This window comes from Neofelis nebulosa, chromosome 11 (genome assembly GCF_028018385.1).
Source record: "Neofelis nebulosa isolate mNeoNeb1 chromosome 11, mNeoNeb1.pri, whole genome shotgun sequence".
In the NCBI taxonomy this organism is placed as follows: Eukaryota; Metazoa; Chordata; class Mammalia; order Carnivora; family Felidae; genus Neofelis; species Neofelis nebulosa.
The window spans coordinates 74,744,152-74,770,803 of record NC_080792.1 but is presented as its reverse complement, the minus strand read 5'-3'; the positions used below and the strand labels follow the sequence as shown (position 1 = coordinate 74,770,803).

Genomic DNA, 26,652 nt, shown 5'->3' with positions numbered 1-26,652 from the left:
CCTGATACTGTTGCAACAAGCCCAGTCACTCCCGTGGTGAGTCTGGCGCTGCGATGGCCTTTGCGTCCTGGTGGGAGATCAGAGGGCAAACTCAGGGAGCCACGCATCAGTTAGTCATTGCAGGTAGGCTGCCTTTGGAAGAGTTAGTGAACTTGAGTGATCCCTTACCCAAGGACATAGGAGACTTGTTGGTTATTGACACAGCTACTGGGTGGGCACCATTGTGTGACGACAGTGCACGCCTTCCACTGCTCAGGTCGTCCAGCTTCGTAGAGTGAGTCCTGGGAACAGATCCTCCTGGATGCTCTTTGACCACTTTTAGTGCCGGAAGCTTCCAAGGCAGCATTCAGCGGTGTGGACGACAGGCCCAGCTGCTGAAGTGTATCTCTAGGACACAGACAATGCACATAATCCTGCTCCGCTACCCATTCTAGATTTGCTTCGGATTCAGTGAACGCCCGGACTTCCTCAATCCCCATACCTGAAAAGCCTGAGCCCATTCACCTTGTCTTCTTGGAGCTGTTTTGTTGGATCCCATGGAGGTCAACCACATTGTACTGACACCGCAAAGACTGACCTAGGTAACAGCACCAGGCTTCCTGATGTAATTAGCACAAGTGACATGGAAGCTGAACATGAGCAGGTGTGGGTCATAGACAGGGAAAGGCAGGAGATGGATCTGGTAAGGGGAATAGAGGACAGATTATTCTATCACGTCTTAATGAAGACACTTGGACTTTGAGCTGGTGATTTTCTAGTTGTGGCAAAATATGCATAAATGTAAGCTTCTAAACTTTAATCACTTTAGCTGTACAATTCAGTGGCTCTATGCACACTCACGATACTGTGCACCACCACCACTGTCCATTTCCAGTCCTTTCATAATTCCAAACAGGAACTGTGTACCCATGGAACACACCCCCTTTTCTCCTCATCCAGGAGTGAATAGTAGATTCTATAAACTGGGAGTTACAGAAGAATCCAGGGTTCCAGGAGCCCGTGAGGATGCAGGAAGCAGCAGAAAGAAGAGAGTAACTCCCCTTGTGGCCCTTGGAAATATGGCCAGACCCAGGTAAGAGTTCCGTTTGGTCTGTGCTTTTTATTCAGAATTACCACGTTGTTTGCTGCCCACCGTGGGCTAGAATGGCATTGTGTCCTTTGTCAGTGTGCCCAGTATCCCCGTCTTTCTCTCCCAAAGTGTCTCAGGAACCGACAGTGAGAGCCCGAGAATCTTTCTAGGGCGTTGGACATATGACCCATTGTTTCTTCTTGTCTGCAGCCCCTCCTCAATCCCTGTACTCTCCCCTCCAGAGACCCTGCAAGGGCCCTGCTTTCAGCCTAATTCCTCCCTGGAGGTCAAAGGGAATTGTACCAGTTGATGATGGATTCTTTTTGTCCATATGCTCAGGACTCTGCGTCTATGTGAAAACATTGGAATATCCGAGAATTTTCATATCTCATATTGCTCATGTTGGATCGTGCACCATGGATTTTTTAGGATTAGAAATGAGTTTGGGTCATGTGCTCTCTATTTAAAAGTTTTTGGAAGTTTTCTTGCATGTTTGTTAGCAGTCTCTCATGATGTTTTCTGCCTTGCTCTTATTTTGAGTAAAGATATTTTTTAAATTTAATTAATTAATTTAGAATGAGCATACGAACATACAAGTAGGGGAGGGGCAGAGAGAGAGAGAGAGAGAGAGAGAGAGAGAGCAGGCTCCACACTGATAGATAGATGTCTTTCTCATGAACCATGAGATCATGACCTGAGCCAAAATCAAGAGTTGGACGCTTAACAGACTGAGCCACCCAGGGGTCCTGAATGAAAATATTTTATTACTGATTCGAAACTGTACGTTATATTTGATATATACATATTATATAGACACATCAATGTATTAACATAAAATATAATAAATATTATATATGCTCATGCATGCATATATACATACACACATATAGTTACATTTTTATTTTCATAACCAGATACAAAATGACTGACCATTTATGCTGAATGCCAGGAGGAAAAGTGGTAAAAGTGTGTCCCACACATCCTTTCAGTTGCTCCGAAAAACCTCCTTGGCCAGTGATTGATGAAGAGGGTGAAGGGCAGAAGGATCCAGGCCAGGGGGAGATTTCTCCAGAATTCAGCTGCTGAGACCTCACTTTTAGCCTCGAGATCCCTCTTCCCCAGTTTTTTACTATTCTCTTCCCTGAGGGTCTTCCTGCTCAGGATTCTTCATACAAACGTGTTTGTTCTGTGCAATGGTACATCTCTTCCTGTAATGTTTATCATATCAGATTTGGGTTGAGTCACTTCTCAAAAATATAGCTCAGAAACCCCACCTAACTGGTCAGGTTGTTGTCAAAACAAGTCTTATCTATGGGCACTTATGCTAAATGAATGTGGAAATTGTAGGTAAGTGAGGTCATTCTCACACCAAGAATCAGAACATTCAAACAAACTTTTAATATCTTGTTTTTATTCTTGAGTTCCTAACAGGATCTCCTGGAGCTAACATTGGCCCGTGTTCCCTGCTCACAGTCTAATTAATTTTGCTTATGTATAAATCTCATTCTGTAGAATGGAGTAGCCAGTGTTTTTAAAAAAGCAAAAAACACATAACAAATCAATGAAATGAAATGAAATGAAATGAAATGAAATGAAATGAAATGAAATGAAATAATAAAATATTATAAACTATGAGCTGCACTTCAGCATCACTCAAACAAAATCAGAGGAAAACCAAAGAGAGAAAAGGAATATGACACCTGCCAGTACATCTCACTGCTCTTGCCTTCAGCTGATTACATCTGCATCAACCCTATTTCCATGCAAGGTCACATCCTGAAACATTTTATCATAGAAATAGGTGGAGACACAGTTTAAACCATAATAATTAATGTCCACAGTTTATTCACATTTTCTTGGTTTTTACCTAATGTCCCTTTTCTGTTCTCAGATCCAGTTCAAAATTCCTTGCTACATTTAGATGTGATGTCTCCATAAGCTTCTCTTTCTGTGACGCTTTCTCTGAATCTCCTTGTTTTGATGTCTTTGTCCACACTTACTGAGAGTGGATTATTCCTATCATTCTTCAGGGCCAAGACTTTGTTCCTTGAACTATCTGCATGGGAATGTGTCTCTTCTCCCTCCATTTATTCATTTGTATAACCAGTTAACAATATGAATCATGGACAGATATTTTAGACTTTGAGTTTTAACCCAATGCCATTACACATAATTGGTTGTTCAAGTCTTTCCAGTTTCACCCAACGGGAGCCCTTTAAGTTGCCTCATGAGCTCCTAGACAAACGTTGTCATTGTGTGTATGTGTGTGCACACATGGGTGTGTGTGGTGGGTTTGCGTTGATATGCTTGTGTTTGTTTGGAAGGAGTCTTCAGTTTCTGACCCTACAAGGTGCTATGTGCTCACCCTGTGTAATTCCTGATTTGGGAATTAAGCATTTCTCCAAAGAAGCCTACATCTCTTCCCTGGAGAACGGTATTCGAAAGCAGTATGTGGGAAAATGCATCTCCTTTAGTTTTTGTTTGTCTGGGAAACTTTTTATCTCTCCTTCTACTTTGAACGACAGCCTTGCTGGATAAAGAATTCTTGGCTGCATATTTTTCTGATTCAGCACATTGAATATATCCTGCCACTCCCATCTGGCCTGCCAAGTTTCTGTGGATAGGTCTGCTGCAAACCTGATCTGTCTTCCCTTGTAGGTTAAGGACATTTTTCCCTTGCTGCTTTCATAATTCTTTTCTTGTCTGTGTATTTTGTGAATTTGACTACGATATGCCTTATTGATGGTTGGTTTTTGTTGAATCTAATGGGAGTTCTCTGTGTTCCTGGATTTTGATGTCTGTGTCTTTCCTCAGGTTAGGAAAGTTTTCTGCTATGATTTGCCCACATAAACCTTCTACCCCCTTTTCTTTCTCTTCATCTTCTGGGGCCCCTATGATTTGGATGTTATTCCTTTTTAATGAGTCACTGAGTTTTCTAATTCTTATATCATGCTCTTTTTTTTTTTTTTAGTTTCCTTCTTTTTTCCTGCTTCATTATTTTCCATAAGTTTGTCCTCTAAGTCACTGATTCACTGCTCTGACTCATCCATCTTTGCCTCTGCAGCATCCATTCGAGATTGCATCTCAGTTATAGCATTTTTAATTTTGTCCTGACTAGCTTTTACTTATTTTATGTCCACAGAAAGGAATTCTATGCTTTTTTCAACCCCAGCTAGTATTCTTATTATTGTGATTCTAAATTTTGGTTCAGACATCTTGCTTGTAAATGTGTTGATTAAGTCCTTGGCTGTCATTTCTTTGTGTTCTTTCTTGGGGTGAATTCCTTTATTTTGTTATTCTGGAGACAGAAAAAGAACTAATAAAATAAATAATAAAAATTAAAAACAACACAAAAAATCAAATAAAGAATGCTAGATCCTAGGTGTGTTTTGGTCTGGTTGTTGAAAGAAGCTTGATAGAATAGAGGAAGAAGGGAAAGAAAAGAAAAGAAAAATGCTGGAAGCCGAGCTATCCCAGCCTGAGTGGCAAGGCCTGGACTGTGGACGGATTGGTGATTGCAAGGTGGCCCACAGACAGGGAAGCTTCTTGTACTCCTGCTTTTAGGTAATTTGGCCTTACGTACTTGGGGTATTGTCTGTGGGGAATTGCCCTCGGCAGACCCCCTGGGAAAAGAACCATTAGGGTAGAAAACAAGGTTCCGCAAGAAATTGTGTGGCCTTACGTTTAGCCCTTGCCATCCCCTATGGAGACTCCTCTACTTACAGGAAGGATAGCCTCATGCATTTGCCAGCAGAGGCAGCCAACAAAGGAGAGACATATGGATTTGAAAGCCCTACTCCGGCAACTAAGGAGTATATCTCTGGGCACAGGTGACTTCAACCCCTAGGCCCACCTGGCCCCCTGGAGGCATTCCAGATGATGACTGAACCTAGTCAGTTTTGGTACAGAATGGTTCACTAATTCCTAGGTGCATTGTCTCTGTGAGAATGTGTGAGGCATGGGTTTCTAAGGCCCTATCGGCCCCTTTCTGGCACCTCAGACCAAGGCAAACACATTGTTCTTCTGGCCTCATGTGGGTAGGAGGTCGTGTCCCTGTAACTGTTCCACTTGAGGTGTTGAGAAATGAATGGCCTTTCATGAGAACAGCAAAGCAAATGCTTTATCGACTGTAGATAATTACAGATAAACGCAGATGCATAATGGATTAATGTAAGAAATTAATCAATAATCAAAGGGTATGTGGGAACATTACGAGAAAATCGCCATGTTATTTCTTAAAGGTTGATTACACATAGGAACATTTTCAAAATTAGGTAATGTTAGAAAAACATAGATGATGTATGTTACAAGGAAACCACTAGCATATATAATGCCACGTTTGCTACAATAAATCGGCCAGTTCAACACACTGCTGTTGTCTGTATCCATTTTTATTTTTTATTTTTATTTTAGTTTTTTATTTTTAATTTTTTATTTTAGTTTTGTTTTATTTTCACTGACGCCGTCCATCCTTCGAGAACTCCTGGACCTGCTGGAGCTGGACTCCAGCAGAAAAAAGTAGGAAAAAAGGGAAAATGTTCAAAAACTTAAAAAAAATGAATACCATAAGATAGAATGAAATGAAATGAAATGATGAAAGTAAAATAGAATTTAAAAATTTTACAAAACAGTAAAAAAATACTAGAAGAGCTTAAAGAACAATCTTTGTTATTAAAATGGAAAATAAAAGCAAATATTTTTCTCTTTCGGTATTCCATAATAATAAGAGGAAAGGAAAAGAAATTAAATAGATGGCCCAGTGAACAGAGTGAAATATGATTGACATTACATCCATTTTCCCCTAGAAGTGAAATATGAAGCACTTTATATTCCCTACACTACGCAGGCAGAGAGACTTGTTTTGATCCTCTAGAGCATGGTTAGCACAGTTGGATGGCGCTTGGTGTAACGATTCCATGCTCCACTAGATGGTGCTGCTTAGTTTACTGGGGTGGATCTTTGTGGCTCATGTATGCATCTATGTGCATATGCGAGAGAGGTGAAAATGGCGTCACCCAGCTACCCAGTCTCTGGTATCAGAACTCTGTGCTCTTGCCGACTGGCAATCAAGCCCCCTCCTTTGCCTCCAGCCTCTTTCCACTGCCCACTTCTACCCTGTCTGTGACCAAGTTGTCAGCCTGCCAGGTGGCACCTCCCTCCTGAGTTTTATCCCAGATGGGGCTGTGTTTCCAAACCCCTCACTTCTGAGTGCCCTACGGCTGACCCACTCAGACCCTTTGGGGGACGGTCTCGCCAAGCAATGGCCGGGTGCCAGCCTGTCCCTGAAAAAGTTCGTGCTATTGTGTAGCAGCAGTGTTTCAGGGATGATGGTGAATCACAACACACATCTGGAGCCAGGCTTCGCTGCCTCTTAACATCCTTGTTCCAACACCGCCAAAGGTGGCTGTTCTTCAGGGTCTGCTGGGACTTTTGCCTGTGGGGAGGCCACACAGCCTCTACTAAATGTCTTCTCAGCAGGGAAACCACCTTCTGCCCACGTGGCCTAAAGACCACTTGGACTTTGCTGTCTGTTCCTGGGGATTCGTCTTTCCCACCAGAGCTCCACCAGGTATAGAGCTATGAAGCTTCAGACTCTACATTTCCTGTTCGTATAGTATTAATGGTATCCGAACCCTTCCCTTTGTCCTTTCTCCCTTTTGTCTTAATTCCTTTATGGGTGTTCCCTCTCTTTCTCTTTCTCTTCAGCTGTTTTTGGGGGGAATGCTTTTCCTGTACTCCCCCCACTTCTCTGTCCTCTCTCCAGCAAGCAAAAACAGCTCCCTACCCTCGCGGCTTCTCTCTCCCCCAGTTCACCTCTCCGCGCCACGTACCTGAGGATTTCTGTGGTTCAAGTTGTGCAGATGTTGAGTTAATCCTCAGATCAATTTTCTAGGTGTGCAAGATGGCTTGGTGTTGATCTAGCTGCATTTCAGGGACAAGAAAAACAAAAAACTTTCATGCTGCTCTGCTATCTTGGCCCCTCCTCACGATTTTTTTTTTAAATACATACAGATTGCACATGTCTCAAAATGTATACTCAGAAAATTTACCTTTTTGGTAATATAATTGGGATCACTTTCATTATTTTTAACTTACAAAAAAGCATATTTCTTCTTTAAATTATTATGAAAAATAATAAATAAAACTTTTATTTTATGTATTTCTAATGATTCTACTGAATCAGCAAAATATTTTTAAATACCCTGAGCTCACTATGTAATATATATTTCTTCTCTCAAATAAAAAAAAAAATGGGGGCCTGGGTGGCTCAGTAGTTTAAGTGGCTCACTCTAGATTTTGGCTTAGGTGATAATCTCATGGTTTGTGGGATTGAGCCCCGGGTTGGGCTCTGTGCTGACAGCTCAGAGAGTTCCTGGTATTCTCTCCCTTTCTTTTCTCTTTGACCCTCCATTGCTTTCTCTCTCTCTCTCTCTCACACAAAATAAATAAATAAACTTAAAAAAGTAAAACCTGTATCCTTCTCATTACACTTTACTTCTCCCTTTAGTTACATTCATTTTGTATTGATAAGAAGTTGAAGAGGAATATTAGGTAGTATTGGTCACCAACATTCTTTGATAATTTTTACTGTTTATGTCAATGTTAGATACAAGGTAAAAAAATGAAATAAACAATTTATTTTTTTAAACCTGCATCTAAATTTTCAAGAAGTGACTTTTAGTATGGTTTTTTTTTATATTTACAAATATGGAAAATTCTGGTGCTAAGGTAATACCCAGCAATGAAATTAGAAATACCCATCACAGGGGCGCCTGGGTGGCGCAGTCGGTTAAGCGTCCGACTTCACTCAGGTCACGATCTCGCGGTCCGTGAGTTCGAGCCCCACGTCAGGCTCTGGGCTGATGGCTCAGAGGCTGGAGCCTGTTTCCGATTCTGTGTCTCCCTCTCTCTCTGCCCCTCCCCTGTTCATGCTCTGTCTCTCTCTGTCCCAAAAATAAAAAAAAATAAAAAAAATAAAAAAAAAAGAAATACCCATCACAGCTCATAATTATGTGTCTACATAAACAATTAACGACAAAGAAGAAACTGCAAAATTCACGCCTTCAGTAAAGCATGATGCAGATCATGTACCAAATTCATACAACCTAGAAGTGAAAACCTATTAATAAATCATTATAAGTGGATGAATAACTCCATTATAAAAATGGATTACAGAATCCTGACAGACTGGTTCTCATATTCACACCCTAAGTGATGAGCTTTAGTGGAAAGAAGAGTCAGGACAAAAAAGTCTGTGGGAGACAGAAGGGGAAAACTAGCAATGGCCTGAACCACCATCACAGGAGAAAGTCCCTTGAGGTGTGAAAATACAGGACAGCACATAGGGACACCTGAGCCCTGCCAATTGGATGGGAATCCAGGGAGAGCAGGAGGGAGACAGGACGTTTCAGATGCAGTGCTGTGGGCAGATGGGGTGAGAAAGTTAAGAAGGGAGTCTGGAAACAATTCAGTGATGGGAAAAAAGGGGAAAGGATACATTTAGCATCTTCCAGACACAAAGGAATAGGAAAAAGGGAAAGAAGACATAGCCCATTTCTCACCATAAGCAAAAGTATATGAGATGAAAACAGGAAAAACGGACTAATTAATACATAATATTACTTTTCATAAGAGTAAAACAGTACTGGCTAAATTATTGAACCAAAATGGAGGATGCAGAAATATAAAAAATTAAAACTGACAATGGTGGTAATAGACATTGGAAAATACAAATTAAAAATATACACCACTATAGAAAAATAGTTCTGCTATTTCAATAGGCTCTGTATTAAAGTTGGAGACATCTAGATAGTTTAGCATGGACTCTGTACAAGATGGACATGTCTATACATGAAGCATTCCCTATATTTACAGAGGTGGTGGTGAAGTCCCCACACATTGCCCACACTCCTAATGCCAGTGAATGGAGAACTTGGAATGGCACCTGCTGTGTGATTCAGCACCTATGAAACGTGCACAATAGGAAGATCACTGCAGACAGGAAGGATTGGTGGCTGCAAAGGGTTGACTGCAGGGGTGGGGGGGCGGGGGGGGGCAATGGCCTGACTGCTGGTGGATTATTTCTGCAGGTGATGGGAATGTTCTCAATTTGATCATGATGGTGGTGGCCAAACTCAGTAAATATACTACAGACTGCTGAATTATACAATTTAAATGATTGAACTTTATGGCATGTAAATTATCGTAATAGACTTGTTTTGTTTTTAGAAAATACAACATGAGAAGAAGCTTCTATCACTAACTCCTTAATTCCTCTGGGCTCAGAGTCAGACACTTCAGAGTCTCCACGGTGTCCCTGTTTGTTTGTCACAGGAAGTCATAGGGGTGACCATGGGGAACAGGTGCAGGTTTTTGTCTCAGGTCCCCATGGGCCTGCAGCTCTGTGTCTGCTTTGATGCTTTTGTCCCACGTTGAGCAGTAATAATCAGCCTCGTCTTCAGGCTGCAGGCCCGAGATAATCAAAGAGGCCGTGTTTCCAGAGTCAGAGCCAGAGAACCGAGCTGGGATCCCTGAGGGTCTAGTACTTCCGAGCATCACAGTTTTGGGGACACCGTGAGAAATCTGTTGGTACCAGCCCACATAATATGACCCAACATTGTTGCTATTTCCAGTGCAGGTGAGGGTGACCTTCTGTCCCACAGACCCTGACATGGAGGCTTCCTGTGTCAGCGTAGGCTGTGCCCAGGATCCTGCAACAGAGCAGTGGACACACACACATGTGAATCTCATGGTATTGCCCACAGCGTGTTCTCAAAAAGAGGGGGCAAGAAGAAGAACAGTGATAGCCCATAATCACTCCCCCTGCTTTCCACAGCCAGTCACCTGAGCAGAGAGCAAGGACAGTGAGGAGGAAAGGGGTCCAGGCCATGGTGGAGATGCCCCAGGCTGTGGTTCTGAGCCCACAAGTGACAGACCTGCACAAAGCCTCTCTTATCCTCTCCCCTCTTGGGAAAGCAGCGAGGAAGCCTTCATGCAAATCACTCTTTCCGCTGGGGTCTCTAGGGCTGAATTTGGTGACAGCTGAGTGTTGGGTGCGACTAGGTAGCCTCCCCAGGGCCCCAGTGAGCACAGAGCACCGGGCACAAGGCAGGGTTCCAGGCCTGGGTGCTCAGTTGAGATCCCTCCCCCACATAGACCCTCAAGGGCAGGCCCACAGTGCCCCCTGCTGTCTCAGTCTCGAGACTCACCTATGACCGGGAGGGACATCCTGGAGCTGAGCAGAAAGGGAATCTCTGGACTTCAGACAGCCTGTCACTCTGTCCACCCACCTCTACACAAGTTATAAAATATGATATGGTTACATAAATGTATATATACTGCAACAACTCTCAACATAGAACTGGATTTCCTATTCCTACAAATGATTAATGCTTCCCTTTGAACTTCACATAACACATCTGATCACTGTCTTTCCTAGTGAGTCAGATAAAAATCCAACATGTGTCCATCACCTGCACAATTTTTTTTGCTCCTTGCAGCACTATCTGGAGCTTGCTGATAATACTTAGTTGGTGCTCGGCAAACAATTTTGAATTAAAAAATACATCAGTGGGGCGCCTGGGTGGCGCAGTCGGTTAAGCGTCCGACTTCAGCCAGGTCACGATCTCGCGGTCCGTGAGTTCGAGCCCCGCGTCAGGCTCTGGGCTGATGGCTCGGAGCCTGGAGCCTGTTTCCGATTCTGTGTCTCCCTCTCTCTCTGCCCCTCCCCCGTTCATGCTGTGTCTCTCTCTGTCCAAAAATAAATTAAAAAAAAAAATACATCAGCAAAGAAAACAAGAAAAAAATACAAATATCTCCTTTCTTACTCTATGGCTAAACATGTATCTCTTCTTTCCTTTGGGCCGTCATCATCCATCTAAATTCTTAACCACAGACACAGGTGTCATCTTAGACACATCCTTATGCCTCACACACAACCTCCAGGTAATTCCTAAATCCAGTGTTTTCCACAACAAAAATAACCTTAATATGTCTATGCTACCCAAAACAATCTATAGATTCAAGGCAATTCCTATGAAAATTCCTATGACATTTTTCACAGAAATAGCAAAAAAAAAAAAAAACAAAAACAAAAACCCCAAAACCCTGAATTTTATAGAGCCAGAAAAGACCTCAAACTGCCAAAGCAATCTTGAGAAAGAAGAACTAAGGTGGAGGCAACATACTTCTTCCTTTAAATTATACAACAAAGCTATAATAATGAAAACAGTATGGTAGTGACCTAGAAAGGCACACATAGAGAGATGCCACAGAATAAAAAGACCAGAAAGTAATGCAAGTTCCCCTTGATCACCAGGGAGCAAGTGAGCTGAAAACAGGGCCTTTGTGACATCTCTGGAAGACAGCTGACATGGAGTTTGGTGTGGATTCAGATAAGAATATGCATGACTCATACACAAGATGACCCAAATTCTCAGGTTGTCACTGAAGTGTCTTGACACACTTTGGGAGAAAAAGCTGGAAGTGCTGGACCCCCTGTAATGGGACACGTTGATACCCGTGCATGGAGGGCAGCGTGCATCCACATGGTTAATCTGGGGTAAGAAGCACAGCCCAAAGAATGCTTTCACATGAGTCAGGCACACCTGCCAAGAGCCCCCAAGGGAGGTGCCTTCTTCTCTCTGCTGCTTCTTGCATTGGCATGGGCTTCTGGAGCCCTGGCTCCTCTGTCATATTCGGGTTACCCATTCCCCTGCTGAGTGCTGGGAATAATGAAAAAGTTCTGGAAATGGAAAGTCGTGATGGTTACAAAACACTCACTGTGCAGATGCTTAGTGCCTCTGAACTGTACTTTAAAGTGTGATTAAAATAGTAAATTTTGTTGTTTATTTTCATAATTATAAATTATGAGTTGAAAATAAAATATATTTAAGAAGCTGTCCTCATGCAAATATCCTCCCCACGCTTATATGTTACCCTATTCTAACTCATCATCATCAGTAAAATTTTGCAGTAATTTTTAAAACTATTTTCTCCTGTAGATTCTACATATAAATGAGATCATGCAGCATTTGCCTTTTTTGTAGGACTTATTTCTCTTAGGGTAACATCTTCCTTTGTGCACAGACGGGGGAGATCTTTCTCATGATGCCCCACAGCCTTTCTACTGCATGGATCACCGATGAGAACCGATGCAGCAGGAAAGGAGCTCACAGTCAGGGTCTGTGAGCTCAGGAAACCAGCCACAAGGTGCCCCCAGGGCATGATGGTGGCAGCTGGGGGAAACTCACATCTGTGGGATCCACTTCACCCACCTTCCCGAGAACAGGCTCAGCATTTTGTAGCAGTGGTTGAGCCTCCTCCTTACCCTCACAAGCCCCACTGGGAGGTTTGCTAACCTGACACCCAAAGCTCCTCCCAGGGCTAAGCACCATCGCCTGATACCACAACCGAAGGGCAGGTAGCTAGCCCCGGTGCCAGGCCAGCCCCGTGCCTGGGATTCCTCCTCTTCTTAGTCCTTACTCAGCACCAATCTTGGTACTTTGTGCTTGGCACACAGAGCTACTCAACCAGCCCTGAGCACAGGAGCCTGGAGGGAAGGGAGGGTCTCTGCTCTGACTCCTGGAGGAACAGAATCCATTCTGTGGAGGACTGTCCAACGGTCCGCAGGCTCTGACCGAGAAAACTAAGGAAAGTTGACTTGCCTTTGTAAAGAGGAAAAAAAGCCAGCTCAACAAGTTCTGATTTTTACACCTGGATCACCAAAGTCTCTGCATCATCATGGTTTTTTTGTTGTTGTTGCTTGTATTTTGTTGTTGTTGTTGTTGTTGTTGTTGTTGTTGTTGTTTTCCTGAGACTACAAACAGGTTGAATAGGAAAGTGGGAAGAAGGACATTGTGATCTAGAAGCTATTTCCAAGTACAGTCAGTGTGCCTTCCAGTTATTTTTTAAAGTTTATTTATCTGGAGAGAGAGAGCAGGAGCATGAGTGGGGGAGGGGCAGAGAGAGAGGGAGAGAGAGAATCCCAAACAGGCTAAATGCTGTCAGTGCAGAGCTTGGCTTGGGACTCAATCTCACTAACCAGGAGTCATGATGTGAGCTGAGATCAAGAGTCAGACACTAAATCGGCTGAGCCACCCAGGCGCCCCTCCAGTTATTTTAAACGGGAAGAGAGTCAGAGACCAGGGGTCAGAGCAGGCTGAGGTATTTGTCCCACTTTCCCATGTGTCTGTGTCACTGTGACCAGCACCACTGTGCCAGTTTGCACAGTAATAGTCAGCCTCGTCCTCAGGCTGCAGCTCAGAGGTGAGCAGAAGCCCTGTGCTGGCCGAGGCATCATCAGATCCAGAGAAGCGGCGGGCGATCCTGGAGCCCTGGTGTTTATCTGAGTCTGAGTAGAACCTTCAGCAGATACTGGGGAGGGCTTCCTGGCTTCTGCTGGTACCAGTATGTGCTATAACCACCAACACTGATGTCACTGCTCAGGTGCATTTGATTCTGGCTGTTCTAGGAGATGCGTTGAGGGAAGGTGGCTGGGTCAGCACAGGGAGGGACCGGGAACCTATAACAGAGACACTCATAAGTGATGGGACTAAAAATGGAAAAAGTGGGAAAAAAATTTCTTAAAATGCTGAGCATGGGAAGAGTCATTTGGGGCTACCTTGTGTCCCTGAGGCCAGTCCCTACCTGTGCAGTGAGACAGGAGCATGAAGAGGAGAGGAGTCCAGGCCATGGTGACACAGCCTCTGGTCCCCACAGTGGGGTGAGCTGCCCCTGGCCTCCGTTTCTCCTCCACCCTCTGCAACAGGAGGGCTGTCCATGCAAATGTGGTCCATCCAGTGACTGCCCAGCCCCTCGCTGAGCCCTGGTGCTGGAACTCAGCTCGCATCACACACTGGGGAGGATGAGGGTTGGCTTCACCCCTGGGGAGAACACTAGGAGGAAGCACCTGCTGAGACAACCCACATGTCCCTGCTCAGGGGATTCTGTCAGGCCTGAGAGGACACAGCAGCTGAGTCCCTATCAGGGGCACAGGGCTCAGTCCCCAGGCCCAGGCTCCTTTGAGTTCAAGAGCATCATGAGCCTCTGTGTAGAGATCACAGGGCAGTCCCACAATGCCCCCTGCTGGCTGAAGGGCACACACCTCACTGTGTCCCACAGCCCTGAGAGCCCAGCTGGTTTCCTAAGCTCACCAGGTCTCTGTCTATTCACACATCAGTGATCTGAATCATGGATAATGTGACCTCATAGCACGTCTATGGTTACTGCAGTGATTTTCACGCTCAGAATGAGTCCTTCTGATGTGAGATGCAAACATTTACCACAATTAAGTGGTAAATTGTTGGCGTCTGGCAGAAAATACTACAGACATCATACCGCTGTATTGGTATACAATTTAGAATATGCCTACCTTGAGAATGTTTACTACTTCTGTGCATTATATCAATGAATTCCGACTACTGTCCAATAAATTGAGTTTTATTTTAATCTATTTTGTAGCTAATTTTATTGGCTTACTAATTTACAAAGTTAAGGAAAAACAATGAATTTATCTTTGGTGAAGGCCAACTGATCAGTTTTTTATTATGATTTTTGCTGGTGGGGTCTTGTCTAAACCTTAGGATCCTGAAGATTTTCTCCATTTTTTAATGTTTATAACTTTATATTTTACGGTTAGGTCTATAATCCATTTATTGAATTTTATTTTTTTTCTTTTTTCTTTTTTCTTTTCAAGTTTCTTTATTTACTTTGAGAGAGAGAGAGCGCGCGCTCCAGAGGGGAAGGGGGAGAGAGAGAGGGACAGAGGGAATCCCAAGCAGGCTCTGTGCTGTCAGTGCAGGGTCTGAGGTTCTAGGTGGGGCTCCATCCCACAAACCATAAGGACATGACCTGAACTGAAAGAAGAATTGGAAGTTAAACCGACTGAGCCACCCAGGGGTCCCTAGTGATTTTGTTTTATAAAGTGAGAGTTTTAGGTAAGATTAATTCCCTTCTATGGATATCCAATTGTTCTGTGGCCATTTATCCAAAATGCCATCCTTTCTCCTCTGGAAGTCTTCTGCAATTTTGTCAAAAATACTTATCCATACTTTTATGAGTTTGTTTCTGGGTTTTCTGTTCTGTTCCATTGGCCAACGTATCTACCCTCCATCCATAGCAATCTGTATTGTTGTGATAGGAATTGACTTACGCTTTTATAGAATTTGGGAAGAATTTTCATCTTTAGTACAATTTCATCTTCTAATCCTTGAACACAACATATCTCTCCACTGTTTTAGATCCACTTTGAGTACACTTCCCAGGATTGTCCAGATTTCAGCACCAATGGCCTGTACATATTTTTTTAAATATGCACCCAAATACATCATCATTGAGTGGTTTTAAGTGTTCTTTTAAATTACTTATCACGTTCTTATTGCTAGTGTATACACATCTAAATGATCTTTCTATGTTGCTCTTGTATTCTTCAACATTCCCAAAATTCTTTATTACTCTTTAAATGTATATATTTATGATCATATTTGTAGCTTCCTAGGCATTTTTCCTTAGGTCCCTTATTTTTCATTCTCTGAGAACTTTTATCATTTGCATTCATTTATTCATTTATTCTTGTCCATTATAATGAACTGTGCAAAATGTTTTTCTGTAATGGTTGGTAAGATCAGGGTTTCTCTCCTTTAGCCTGTTAATATAGGAGATATATATATGTATATAGATATATATACGTATCTATCTATCTATATATATATATATATATATGTATATATATGTAGATATATATATGATTGAATACTGTTTCTAGTATTTTCTTTGGAATTTTTGTGTCTCTATTTGTGAAAGATACTCCATTTTTTGTTTGTTTTCTGCCTGGGAGCTATTGACACCAACTACTGACAGAAAATTTGGGGAAGAATCCTTACCTTAGCCAAATTCAACATATTGATCCACAAGCAAAGAATATCTATTCATTTATTCAACTTTTCTCTAATTTCTCTGAAATGTTTTGTAATTTTCCATATACAAGATTTCCATTTTTTCTAAAATATATCCTTAAGAATGTCATAATTATGTCATTATAAATGGCATTGATTTTACTTACTAAATTTTTTCTTTGAGAGAGAGAGAGAGGGCACAAGTGAGTGAGAGGCGAGGCTGCAGCTCAGGGACCCTGAGATCACGACCTGAGCTGAAGTCTCATGCTTAACCAACTGAGCCACCCAGGTGCCCCAGATTTTATTTTTATGTGTTGATAGTTTACTGCCTCTATATAGACCACCATTTGTTTCCACATGCTGTTTTTGTAACCTGAAGCCCAGATTTGAAGCAATCAGACCAAAAACTATCTATGATCCACCCCTAGATCCAGAGTTGGAATCAACAACTTTTGTCCTGTAACATCTCCACAGAGTAATTTTTACCTTTCAGCAATGTAGTTTGCCTTGGAAAACATGAACAAGGTGAGAATAGGTTATCAATCTAAAAAATTAACTGAAGGAAGGGATATGACACTGTTAAATCATCTCATTTCAGGACAACAAAGAGTCTGTTGAAAACCTGATAACAGAAATCACTCCTGAACCACCTAAGGGGTGATGTCACCAGGCCCAGAGAATGGAGGGAGATTGTGTCTCACTTTCCTATGGATCTAAAGCACTGCATAAGCATTAGCACTATCTTGGCATATATGACCATAATAGTCACCTTGGTTTTACTTTGTCCTCATTCTAGAGTCCAGACATATTGGAATAACTTAATTGATCAAAGCATCTTTGGATTCAGAAAATGACAGGGGACCCAGGATCCCTGATGTATATAGGATCCTGAGTGGAATCTCAGGAAAAACTAGGGAGGGATCTCTGGCTTCTGCTTGTGCCAGTATGTTTATTTTTTTATTTTTTTATTTTTTTATTTTTTGCCAACAATGGTGTTGCTTCTCAGGGTCGGATGAGTCCGGCAGATTCTTCCAGGGACACCCAGAAGGGGGTGGCTGAGTCAGCACTGGCTGTGGTGGGAATCTGCAAACACAGACCTTCATGGTCATGGGGTAGGGATGGAGGTAAAGCTGCTTGTGGGTGTGATCCAAAGCGGTTGACCTAGCCTCGGGGATGCCCCAGACGTCTGAGTTTAGTTCTTACATATGCAGCAAGAGGGGGGCACAGGAAGGAGAAGAGTCCACACCATGATGGACACAGCCTTGCAAAGACTCCGAGGCTGGAGCTGGGCTGACCCAGGCATCTGTGATGCCTTTCATTGGTCTCTGGGAGGAGGAGCTGTTCCTCTAAATTTGTTTCCCTTGCTGGTGAACTCTGCTTCACTCTGAGAACCAGCTCAGGTATGGACTCAGGTTTTAGACATAGGGGACTGATGGGTGAGTCTCACAGTGTGTCCCCTGAGAGTGACTAAGGAGGAAGCGGCTGCTGGGACCTTCCACAAACCTGTGAGCAGAAGACTCTGCCCAGCCTAGAGGTGGGACAGACACTGAGTCCCCATCACCAGACACAGGCACAGATAACACAGCCATGGGGTATTTGGGCGATTTGGGAGAATTACACAGAAGTCACCACCAGTGCAGACATGAGGGAAAGACCGACAGTGTCCCGTGCTGCCCACTGGCCAAATATCACTCTCTCAGTGGATGTAATGTGTTGAGGACACTGGACTGACAACATGATCACTGTCTGTTCTCAGATACCCACGGGCAACCGCACCTGATCTGTCCCCAGGAAACTGATATTAATAAACACCCTTTTCCATTATGGGAACTCCTAGAATTCCAGGAGGAAGATATGTGGGAATATAACCCTGTGCAGGGTGAGTGGGAACACAGGGAGGTGGGAAGGGGTAAGCCTGGGGGCAAATGCCTGAGCCTCTTCTTCAGCACAGCCACATGAGGGGCCTCTCGTGACCTGGTCTGATGCAGGCTGCACATCCTGCTGCAGGGCAAAGAAAGAAACAAATTCCTGGAAGGAGAGCAGGGTTCTTAGCAGCAGTAACAGAAGGTACAGATACATTAGCCACAGACACTGATGACAGGAAGACAAATGCTATGGGGTGACCACTGCATGGAGATGTCTGGACTGTGAGGGTGTTCACGGACAGATAGTAAGAAAGACATTTTCATTTTGAAGAGATTTGAAACTGTTTACAACGGTTTTATTGAACTACAAGTGACTTAGAATCAACTATACATACTTAAACTTTTCAACTTGATACATTTTAAGAGGTGTATAGACACATGAAGCTATCACCACAGTCAAGTTGACGATGTGGGGCCAAGGGCAGGCTGTCCCAAGATGGGCATCTTTGGCATGAAAATTATTTTCAGTTAAAAGCGTTCACAATTCAATCAATCCAAAGTAAAAGCTCTTTATTCCTCCCTCTACCGCCTGCTTGAATCAAGAACAGAGCTGTTAACAGAGATTTCTCTGTACCTAAGAAACATATCTGCATAACAGTGCAATCTTTCTTTTCCATACATCTCTTCACACCTTCCTGCTGACGGTCTCATTCCCATTTGTGTCCCCAGACCCCTATCCCTGTCCTTTCCTCAGGATGTCCGAGAAGCTTTCTGTTGTATGCCTGTCTTTGAGATTTCAGGTGTATGTGGATTCCCCATCAGTATGAAACTAAATTTGATTAATGTCCTATTAATCTTTCCCATGTTGATTTGATTTTTAGTCCATAGGAACTTCTTCCTCCATGACGGATGTCAGAGAGGGCAGGACATGTGAACTTGATTAAATCTGATGCAGCAGCTGACATCCTGGGACATGTGACATACAGTCAGCAAAGGTGATTTCTTACCATGTGAGCCCCACACAATCTGTGTCTGCGGAGTCCAATGGAGCAAGAGTAGTATGAGGACATTTTTCTCTCTACATTTCAATTAGCGGAAGAAAATATTGTGGCGCTAGTTCCTTGGGCTCAGCAAATCTTAGGAAAAATACAACAAAGCAAATTTTAGTTATTGATCCATTTCTTCCCAGAGATGGTCTTTGTTTTCCTTTGTGTCTTTAGTGTCCTATGCCCTCAAAAGAAATTACTATGGGACAGACAGCAAACATAGGCCCTAGAAGATTTCTTCTGGAGTCAGTCCCACAGGGTCAGTTTGGATAAAATCTGATGTGGGTTACAGACTGTTGCTAAGGGACATCTTGGAAGCCAAAGTGCAAAATTAGTGGTGCAGGTCAAGCACTTAAAAGCTGTTAAAATGTTCACTTCCAAAAACTCAGTTCATGGGCTAAGTTGTTCAGGGAACACGTTAGACTGATACTAGGTCATTCACCAACCTCAAGAAGACTTCCATGCAATGAAGTAACCATGAAGCCCCACAGTCCCCAGCCCCATGGTCTATCTCTCCTAGATATTAGTGTGGCTACAAGAGGCTTAGCCAGAAAAAAAATTGATGATCATTTTCTTTCTTATCATTCTACATTTTAATAGCTTGGATTTTGACCAGTGAGACCATTCTCTCTGGTCTCTACCCTCTGGAATGTACTTACCAGGGTGGAAGTTGGTGGCCATAGAAACAGAGTAGGAACCCAAGTCTCTCTGTCTGTCTGTCTGTCTGTCTGTCTCTCTCTCTGCCTGCCTGCCTGCCAGTAACTGATGGACAAATCCTATGTAGTTCCACTCATATGAATATTCTAAGTAGGGAAGCTCTTACTAAAAGCATAGGACAGTGGTTGCCCGGGACTGAGAGAGCAGAAATGGAAAACTGTTGCTCAGTGACTAGAAAGTTTCAGTTATGTAGGATAAATAGGCTCCAGAGATGTGTGATACAACATAGGATCTCTAGTTAACAATATGGTATTCTGTATTTTAGAATGTGTTAAGGAAATAGATCAGGTCATGTGTTCTTGCAACAACAACAAAAAGACATATTTTGAGGGGATGGATAAGTGTAGTATGTAGATTGTGTTGATAGTATCACAGGTGACCCATATGTCCAAACTCATAAAGATGTATATATTCAGGGGCGCCTGGGTGGCTCAGTTGGTTAAGCGACCAACCTCAGCTCAGATCATGATCTTGCAGTTCTTGAGTTCAAGCCCTATATCAGGCCCTGAACTGTCAGTGGAAAGACTGCTTGGTATTCTCCCTCTCTCTGTGTCTCTCTCTCTCTCTCTCTCTGTCTCTCTCTCTCAAAATAAATAAATAAACTTAAAAGAAAAGATGTAAAGGGGCACGTGGGTGACAGTCAATTGAGCAAAGACTCGGTTTTCGTTCAGGTCATGATCTCATGGTTCGTGGGATCAGGGCCGATGTCTAGCTTTGTGCTTGCTTGGTATTCTCTCTCTCTCTCTCTCTCTCTCCCTCTCAACATAAATATAAACATAAGTAAAGAAACATTAAGAAATATGTATGTATTCAATAGGCAGTATTTTTGTATACACTATTCTACAACAAAGCTAAAAGTAAAACGACTAAGAGGAAAACCATTAACTTTCTATGTTTCTGCTTTTCTCCAACATTTTAAATTCATGCTGCTACTTATACGTTCCCAGACTATTGTCCTCAATGTTCTTGCAAGCTTTTTTTCTGAAAACTTCTATTTGGACTCATTTTTGAATTCTTTACAAAAGTGTACTTCTCTTTGCATAAAATCTTTTCATGTTTAAATTGATGTCTTCAAATCTTATATGATTTATGATATTAATCAGTCAGTGACTCCCAATATGCAGATTTTGAAATCCAGTGGTAAAGTCATTTAAACCAACCTGGGCCTCAGGTTGCAGTTACTGAGTACTCTGTAACAAAACAAAACAAAACAAAACAAAACAAAACAAAACAAAACATATTTTTGACCTAAGTACTCAGAATGGTACATACAAAACAAACATAATATGACACAAAACAGCACATCCAAACATTATATTGGTGTATATGCAGATTTTAAAGTTTTTTTCTTGCTAATTCCATTCAGCTACCTTTACAGCTATCTCAAGTAAACAGTTTCATATGGGTATCTTTTCAGACTTTCCCCTCATTCTTAAATAAATATATATTTTATCAAATGCATGCCATCTCTACACAAGTGTGCTTAAGTGATATTATGTATATATGTATATATATATATATATACACACACACACACATATATATGTATGCATACACATATATACATATATATGTGTATATGTGTATATATATTTTCTGTCTTCTTCTACATTTACCAAGTATACAATGAAGGCATCTTTAAAAGTCTACAATACACCTACCTCACTCATTTGAATAGATTCTCAGTGTCACAATGGACTTCAATGGATAGAAATACATGGTGAGTCTTTTTTTTCTTTTACAACTTTGCTAAGTGACAATCCTCTATGTGTTTATTTCCAACACGCAGAAGTTTCTGTGGATGAGGTTCCTAGAAGTGGGGATCTGGGTGTGGTTTGGAAAGAATCTAGATGGAGGAGTGTCGTGGATGAAGGAAGATATAGTGGGTGATAATTCCCAAGGTCACAAGACAGCAGAGCCTGTGGGAGGAATATACAAGTCTGTGATATCTGACCATGAAGAAGGAAGGAAGGAAGTTGGTTGGAGAGCATGCAGGCTTGAGGGAGAACAGAGACCATGAGAGTTTTGGAGGAAATGTTACACGGGGAAATCAGGAGGAGGGAATGAATCAAAATATAATCATTAGTGAGATCATCCAGGAGAGGTAACCAGCAAGGCCTCTGGGGATGAGGGATGGAGAAGTAATGATGACATATGGAGTCTCTATTGGATGATGATGTCAATGCAGTCATTTGGTTTCATAACTTTTATAGAATTGATTCAATTTCCTCTTTTTCAAAAACGTGGAGTATATAAGGAATTATGTGTAGATAAAAATGGTTCAGGTCAATATTTGGCAATAGAAGGTGGGGGCCATCCATGAATGCTTGTAGCGAATCAACAAATGGGGTGGGTGGGGATATCAGGAGGGGAGTGGACTCACTGGTGGAGGACGTGTGGAATTAGAAGAACGGGGGAAACCACATTCAATAAGGAGGAAGTGGAAGAAAATCAAACCTACCTGAGAATGTGAGGGAGCCCGCTATCATCTGACATTTTAATACTTTGGCTGTTATCACAACTGATTTATTTCTACTTCTACTTTGAAATCAAGGTGACAAGGCAGGAGTCAGGGTGAGGGGATAATCATGACATGGAAGAAATGGCATTTTCTCTCCCCCTTCCCCTGCTGGTTCCTTCACTTCCTTATTTATACTCCCTGTTCCTCCTCACTCACAGACATAAAATCATGGGTCAGCATTATCATCGTCACAGTCCATACACCCCTCTAGGGTTAGTCCCACTCACCTCACTAATCACCCGCCTCCATGGAATCCACCATGCTCCCTCTTCCCCAGTTGAATCCCCCAGCGGACTGTGGCTGCAGGTGCACATGGCCATGCTGACTGCTCCCGCTGTGAATTTAGGAGACTTACTCTAGGGCGTCCCTACTTCAGACACTGTGTGATAATTCATCTCTCACGTCTCTCTCTATAATCCATTCTTACGTTTTTCTCTGTCTGCAATGTGTGGTCAGACGTTCCTCAGTTCCCTTGAAGTGAGAAAGTATCTTCCACCCCGACTCCCAACTGGAAAATAGAAGCTAGAAGATAAGTTGCATAGGATCACCTACTAACTGTTAACAATGTTTATCTTTTGTTTTCTTGTTGATGACACAAATAAGATGTTCACAAGTTTTTTCAAATATGCTTTCACATTCTTCAGGGAATTTTACATCGTCCTTTAATATGCAGATTGCACACAGTCTCAGGATATTTGCTCTTAGTGTAACAGCACTCCCACCGGTCTTAAAGATGAACTTGCTTCAAATTTATACCCTCCTTGTTTGCTGACCTAAGTCCCTTGGTCTTTAGCAGAATTAACCTAATTTCCTTGAAATTTGCATACCACTGGCCTTGAGTAATGAAGGAATGAACTTTTCCAGAGGAGAAGACCTGACCACATTGGAAACAGCTGCAAATGATGCCAGCAAGTCTATTCAGGGTCATGTCTGTATAGGATTAGCCGATTGCACACTTGTTTCTCCTACATGGAGCCCACACCATTTCCTGCACCTTCCTCTATAAAACTATAGGGCTTCTCCTGGATGGGGAAGAAGGTCTCTGAGACATTTGTTCACCATCTTCCCAGGTTGCTGGCTTCCTGAGTAAAACACACATTCCTTTCCAACCATCCCTTGTCTCTCAAGTATTGACTTTCCAGCGGCAACTAGCAGAATCTGAGTTAGGAACCAGTTCTCTGATAGTATTAGCATTTTTACTTTGTTGGTAGTATTTAAGAACAATTTTCAGGGGCGCCTGGGTGGCTCAGTCGGTTAAGCGGCCGACTTCGGGTCAGGTCATGATCTCGCGGTCCGTGAGTTCGAGCCCCGCGTCGGGCTCTGTGCTGACAGCTCAGAGCCTGGAGCCTGTTTCAGATTCTGTGTCTCCCTCTCTCTGACCCTCCCCCATTCATGCTCTGTCTCTCTCTGTCTCAAAAATAAATAAATGTTGAAAAAAAATTTTAAGAACAATTTTCATTATGTTTAGCATATTAAAAAGTATCATTGTTATTTAAATTATTGTTGAAATAATAGAAACTTCATTTTACATATTTCTCATGACTTTAGTGACTGCAATATTTTTACACTAAATACCCTGAGGCATCTGCAAGCAGAAAATTAGGGGTCCCCAGGGAAGAAACAATATAAAAGGAGACAGCTTTCCTGCCCCAAGAGCACTCATTTGAGGCCCCCAGCTATTTTCTGTGGTCTGTGCCCTGCAGGTTCTACTTGCCCAGCACCCATACTGAGCACATTCCTGGGAGGAAAAGAAAACAGAAATGCAATAAGGTCAGCAGTTCAGGGTTTGAGGGGACCAAAGGGGATGCCAACCTACCAGTCTCCACCAGGCCAGGAAATAGCCTGAGTGCTTCAGAGACAGTGACCAGAGGAAAAGTCCCAGTGCAGGAACAAAAGTAAACATTGACCTAAAGCACAGGCTTGAGTTGTTTTTGCAGGATTGAAACCTTGCCCCAAAGGTTAATGAGGCTAAAACAGTCACCAGCGGGACCCCCACCGACACCCCTTCTTTTTCACAGGAATGTTCGCGTATTTCAGAGGCAAACAGCAGAAAGAGCCTGGGAGCCTAGACCAGTTTTGTCTCCTGCAACAGCTCCACCAGTGCAGATGGACCAGGGAGTGTCCTCCAGGGACCTCTGCCTCTTTATAATGTTAAGTCTCTGCCCTAGGAGGAGGACAAGCTTCACTAACATACCACAGGGTGCAAACACAAGCTTATGTTCGCAGTACCTCTGCACAACCTTATGCCCACCCTTACATGGGATGACAAAAGTCACCTTACTGAGCATTCACTCTAACCCTGAATGAAAGAAAGGAACCCACTCACCCCAACTCAGGGAGTCACAGCTTTGGAAGTTATCCCCCCTGATTTCCTCATTTGCCACAGATCAAATTTACTTTGTGTGACAGCATCTGGTGGAGCCTCTCCCTGTGACTCACCAAGGAAGGAACTCGCAGTAGTTCCCAGACACCTCTACCTGATATATTTCATTCTTAAGTACAAAAGCTGACACTTTCTCCCTATTGTTTACCTGTGGTTTTAGCTATATTTATTGAATGTATTAATAAGAAACGGTGGAGAAATATTAAGTAAAAATTGTGATAGCAATTATCTTTCGTCACTTCTGCCTTTTATAGCAATGTTAGATCCAAGTAAAAAATAAAACACAGTAGGGGTGCCTGGGTGGCTCAGTCGGTTGAGCGGCCGACTTCGGCTCGGGTCATGATCTCATGGTGAGTTCGAGCCCCGCGTCGAGCTCTGTGCTGGCAGCTCAGAGCCTGGAGCCTGCTTCTGTTTCTGTGTACCTCTCTCTCTGCCCCTCCCCCATTCGCGCTCTGTCTCTCTCTGCCTTTCAAAAATGAATAAATGTTAAAAACAAATAACCCAGTGAAGAAATGGGCAGAAAACATGAATAGACACTTCTCTAAAGAAGACATCCGGATGGCCAACAGGCACATGAAAAGATGTTCAACGTCGCTCCTCATCAGGGAAATACAAATCAAAACCACACTCAGATACCACCTCACGCCAGTCAGAGTGGCCAAAATGAAGAAATCAGGAGACTATAGATGCTGGAGAGGATGTGGAGAGACGGGAACCCTCTTGCACTGTTGGTGGGAATGCAAATTGGTGCAGCCGCTCTGGAAAGCAGTGTGGAGGTTCCTCAGAAAATTAAAAATAGACCTACCCTATGACCCAGCAATAGCACTGCTAGGAATTTATCCAAGGGATACAGGAGTACTGATGCATAGGAGCACTTGTACCCCAATGTTTATAGCAGCACTCTCAACAATCGCCAAATTATGGAAAGAGCCTAAATGTCCATCAACTGATGAATGGATAAAGAAATTGTGGTTTATATACACAATGGAATACTACGTGGCAATGAGAAAGAATGAAATATGGCCTTTTGTAGCAACGTGGATGGAACTGGAGAGTGTGATGCTAAGTGAAATAAGCCATACAGAGAAAGACAGATACCATATGGTTTCACTCTTATGTGGATCCTGAGAAACGTAACAGAAACCCATGGGGGAGGGGAAGGGAAAAAAAAAAAAAAAAAGAGGTTAGAGTGGGAGAGAGCCAAAGCATAAGAGACTGTTAAAAACTGAGAACAAACTGAGGGTTGATGGGGGGTGGGAGGGAGGGCAGGGTGGGTGATGGGTATTGAGGAGGGCACCTTTTGGGATGAGCACTGGGTGTTGTATGGAAACCAATTTGACAGTAAATTTCATATATTAAAAAATAAAAAAAAAATGAATAAATGTTAAAAAAAATTAAAAAAAAATAAAACACAGTAATTAATTTAGAAAGTATCTATATTCAAAGGAAATCATGATTTATTATGATTTTTTTTACATAAATGAGTTTTTCAAAAACAATTCTGGGTAGCTGAAGTGATATCCACCCAGAAAAACCAAAATACCCATTAAAGCTCTTAAAAACACCAACACAATTAAGACGACAGGAAACTACACAAGACTTACATCCTGTTAACATAAGACAGGTTATGTATCAACTTTTCACAACCTGTTAGTGAAAATAAATGAATAAATAAATGCAGCACTAATGACTGAATCCTGGCAGCCTCACTCCCATGCTCACACCACAAGACATGAGCTTCAGTGGAAAGAGAAGTCAGTTCCAGAAAAGGCTGTGGGAGACGGAAGGGGAGAGCTAGGAGCAGGCATGAACCACCGCCAGAGGAAGAAAGTCCCTTGAGTGTGAAGACACAGGACAGCCTGTGTGGAGACCCGAGCCCTGACCACACAACTGGCATCCAGGACGAGCAGGAGGGAGACAGGACGTCTCAGATGCAGAACTGTGGGCAGATGGGGTGAGAAAGTTGGGAGGGGAGCTCTGTGAATATCTCAGTGGAGGTAAAATTGGGGGAAGGAGGCATTTAGCATCTTCCAGACACAAGGGAGTAGAAAAAAAGGGAAAGGACACACAGTCCACCTCCCCACCACAAGTAAAGCAAAAACATATGAGACAAAAACTAGAAAAATTAATTAACACATAATATTCTTTTTCATAACC

The 26,652-nt window shown here is 42.7% G+C and overlaps 1 gene segment (V, D, J or C); it reads right to left on the bottom strand.

Annotated features, from left to right (window-relative positions):
* The window catches only part of LOC131489666 (immunoglobulin lambda variable 1-40-like), a 169,582-nt gene that overhangs the window by 113,969 nt on the left and 28,961 nt on the right, over positions 1–26,652 (bottom strand).